The sequence below is a fragment of the Trachypithecus francoisi genome, unplaced genomic scaffold, assembly GCF_009764315.1.
Source record: "Trachypithecus francoisi isolate TF-2019V2 unplaced genomic scaffold, Tfra_2.0 Contig00783, whole genome shotgun sequence".
Lineage (NCBI taxonomy): Eukaryota > Metazoa > Chordata > Mammalia > Primates > Cercopithecidae > Trachypithecus > Trachypithecus francoisi.
In genome coordinates, this window is record NW_022680895.1 from 48,570 (window position 1) to 52,792 (window position 4,223).

The 4,223-nt window shown below is 56.2% G+C and overlaps 1 long non-coding RNA gene across 1 annotated transcript; it reads left to right on the top strand.

Annotated features, from left to right (window-relative positions):
- The first annotated feature begins 702 nt into the window (after nt 1-702).
- LOC117088790 lies at nt 703-3,887 on the top strand. The gene is made up of 3 exons (XR_004439328.1): nt 703-1,962; nt 2,672-2,699; nt 3,112-3,887. It is a non-coding gene; the product is annotated as an uncharacterized LOC117088790 (long non-coding RNA).
- The last annotated feature ends 336 nt before the right edge of the window (nt 3,888-4,223 follow it).

Genomic DNA, 4,223 nt, shown 5'->3' on the forward strand with positions numbered 1-4,223 from the left:
GCCTGTGGCCACTGGGAGCTGCATCGATCCTGGTCCCCACAAGCGACAGACGGATATTTCCCCGAGGGGCCTCCTGACATCGGCCTCGCTTTGGAGAACCTGCATTTAGTCAGATCAGATTTTTTTTAAAAAAAATCTGTCCGTCCATGTGTCCCACTGGAAGGTACTTCCAAAGCTGTTTCCTGGAATCCTTCAGAACGAACCGCAGCACCACCAACAAGTGCGAACGCAGGCGTCCCTGGGGGACACCTCCCACCGCCTCCCCAACACAGCAGAACCGGAACAGAGGCCTCCGTGAAGAACGGGACACGCAACACACACCCCTGCACACCCACAGGCACATACACGCACACAAAACCTAGAACCCAGTCCTGGAGGGGCAGCTCCCACCGCACCACACCCCCACACACACTCCGACACCCAGCCCTTCTGGAAGTGAAAGAAATCAGGCACATTCCTCCGTCCTGGGCCCACTACAAACACCATATATCTCTCAATTTCCTGGGCCCACTACAAACACCATATATCTCTCATATCTCTCAACTTCCTGAGCCCAGTACAAACACGTCCCACCATATATCTCAACTTTAGAAAAACACCACCTGGAAAAATCCCTGATAACGACACAGCCGTTTGTAGTTTTACTGAAAGCACAGGAACCAATAGATCACCGCTAAATGTATAACTTAATATGTTAGCCAATTGTAATGCTGTAACCTAAAGAATTCCCTTGTTCCTCTGTAACCTTACAAGTCCTATTTACATGGGGCTATAAAAAGTGAGCGCACGCATTGTTTGGGGCCCTCTTGTATGTTGTGGAACAGAGGGACCAAGTTCGAACTTGCAATAAAGATCCTCGCCGCTTGCCTTTGACTCTGGACTCTGGTGGTCTTCTTCGGGGAATAAACAGTCTGGGCATAACAGAAAGACAGCACCCACCCACCGCCTCCTCCAGCATCTGCCTTCCCAAGGCCCAGGCGTGTGGTTTTGGCATTCGTGTTTCTCCGAACCTGTGACTTCTTCTGGCCTGGCCCAGCGAGGTCTCCCAGGCACCTGCTCCGAAGCCCCTGGATGTCCTCGTGAGCCTCAGGGTGGCCGCCGTGTCCACGGATGTTGGTGGAACCTCACGAGGGTGCGGCCACCTCGGGAGGCTCTGCTGTGTGGATGCGGGAGGTCACCGAGCCTTTCTGAGCCGCTAACTCTGCACCTGGGAAGATGGGCGCCCGGAGACTCCGCCGGGGGGCTGAGGGCCGGTGTCGGCCGCTGCCTGGGGGAATCACAAGAGGCAACCCTGCGTTCCTTCCCTGTGCTGCCGTAGGCTTCCTTGCTTGTGACCAGCTGTGGTGGAGGATTTGAGGCCACAGAAATTGGGCAACACCACCAGGCAGCGTTCGTGTCTTTCAGACACAGCCTGGCCCCGAGATGGAACGCGGAGTGGCCCGGGCCACCGCAGACATCCAGAGTCCTTGTTCGTGCACCCCTTTACTCATTCTCGCAAGTGTCCTGAGAGACAGCGGACGAGACGCAGACACAGGGGAGGAGGCCGCGTGGAGACAGAAGCAGAGACCGGAGTGACGCGGCCACAAACCCAGGGATGCCTGGAGCCCCCGGGAGCTGCGAGAGGCTGGAAGGAGCTGCCGCTGGAGCCTGGTGAGGGAGCACGGCCCTGAGACTCCTGGACCTCAGACTCCTGGTCTCCAGGACGGGGAGCGGATGAGTCTCTGGGGTGAGTGCACCCCTCTGCCTGCTTTGGGGCATGGTGGCAGCCCCAGCTCAACCGTCCCGTAGTGTCTGCGCCCTGGGACGTGCAGGTAACACCACCGGCCCCAGGAGTGTTCTCACCAGCCCGGCCGGTGACGGCTGCCTCCTCTCTTTCCCTGGGGAGGTCCAGGGAAGACCCCGACACACTCGGCCTTCTCCCTGGCCCGCCCCCTGGCTGCGGGGACCCTGACATCCGTATGTGTGGGGAAAAGAGAGGTCAGCCTGTTACTGTGTCTATATAGAAAGAAGTAGACATAAGAGGTTCCATTTTGTTCTGTATTTGAGAGGCTGTTAATCTGTGACCCTACTGCCAACCTTGTCCTTGCCAGAGACCTGTGCTGTGGTGACTTAAGGTTAAAAGGATTTTGGGCTGTACAGAACGTGCTTTGTTAAACAAGTGCCTAAAGGCTGCTTGTGGTTAAATGTCATCATTCTCTTAATCTCAAGTAAGAGAAAAACATTTGTCTCCTGCCCCTCCCTGGGCAATGGAACATCTCCGTGTAAAACCCATTGTGTGCTTTGTTTACTGAGCAAAGAGAAAACCGCTTTAGGAATAAGGTGGGACTTGCTGGAGCCATGCTGCTAAAAGGTCATGGAGATGTTTGCGTATGCATCTCAAGGCACAGCATGTTCCTGGAACTTATTCAGGTCACAAAGATCTTTATCTATATGTCTTACTGCTGATTTACTCCCTTATCTTTTTGATGGTAAAGATAATTATCAATAAATACTGAGGGAACACAGAGACCGGGGTGGCGCGGGTCCTCTGTAAGCTGAGCGCCGCTCCCCTGGGCCCCGCTTTTCTTTCTTTACACTTTGTCTCTGTCTTATTTATTTTCCCAAGTCCCTCGTTCCACCTAACGAGAAACACCCACAGGTGTGGAGGAGCAGGCCACCCCTTCATGTACAGGTGCTCGGGAAGCTGGGCCTTCCTCGAGGTGTTATGCCCAGACCGTTTATTCCCCGAAGAAGACCACCAGAGTCCAGAGTCAAAGCCAAGCGGCAAGGATCTTTACTGCAAGTTCGAACTTGGTCCCTCTGCTCCACAGCATACAAGAGGGCCTCGAACGATGCATGTGCTCACTTTTTATAGCCCGATGTAAACAGGATATGTAAGGTTACAGAGAAACAAGGGAATTCTTTGGGTTACAGCATTACAATTGGTTAACATTTTAAGTTATACATTTAGCAGTTTTTTTTATTGGTTCCCACACTCTCAGTAAAACCACTCCACAAATGGTTGTGACCTTACTGGGGACTCTCCAGGTGGTGTTTTTCTAAAGTTGAGACAAATGGAGGAATGTTTGCACTGGGCCCAGGACTGAGATATATGTTTGATTTCTTACAGAGGCACCCCCCGGCGGCATCTGGGAGGACCAAGGAGCCTCCGTGAGGGGCCAACCCCCGCCCTACACAGCAACAACGCAGACAGTCAGCCTGTCCTCGACACGAGATCCCCAACATGGTGGGAGGGAGGCAGAGGCCCCAAGACCACCTGGGATGGCACAGCTGGCCCCTGCCCCATCCCTGCACCCACCCCCCACGCTGTGGGCTCTGCTGCTGGGGCCTGAGTGCGGCCGCTGCCCGCCCAGGCTATTCAGGGGTGGGGCCATTCCACAGACCATCCGGCTCTTCCGACCCCAACCTCGGCCCCCAGCCAGCCTGGGAGATGCGGCCTGACCCTGTAGTGTCCACACCTCACTGCACAGAGCAAACACGAATCACAGAGGGGAGTCTCCTCCCTCCCTTCCTGTCCCCAGGTCCCTCGGGTCTCCTGGGGGTTTCCAGCTGCCAACACTGCAGCAGGTGTGGTGGGGAGCCCTTGGGGGAGTCCCGGGGAGGGGGTCCCTCACGGGGGAGGCGCTGGGAGACCCCAGGGGAAATGGCGGAGACTCCCACATCCATGGGGTAGGTGTGGGGGTGTCTGTGCGAACCAGCTCACGGAGACCCCCCCGGGCTCAGTGCCGTCGGCTCAAAGGTGCAACAGGGAGGTCCCTCTGGTGACGTGAGCCACCCGGGCACCCAGCCGGGCCCCAGCAGGGCTGGGCTTACCTCTCATCTCCACAACCTGCCTCCTCTCTCCTGAGCTTCCATGTGGTCACCTGTGAGGTGGGAGGGGACCTGCCTGGGAGCCGGCAGAGGGCCTCTGGGACCTGCCTTGCCACGGCTTTGCATACAGGTCACCTGCACACATGGTGGTTTCACGAGAGAGCCCAGGTCGTCATCAGGGGAAGAGACACACAAAGTGTGCACTGTCCACACAGTGGAATACTACGCAGCCATAAACAGGAACCTGGGGACACTGCCCTCGGTGAGAGGAGCCAGACACAAGAGGACAGCGTGGGGTTCCATTTCTAGGAACAGGCAATGCTGCAGAAACAGAACCTGGGTTTGTGGTTGGCAGGGGCTGCGGAGTGACTGCCTAAGGGGCATAGGGTCTCCTTTGAAGTCATGAGATGTGC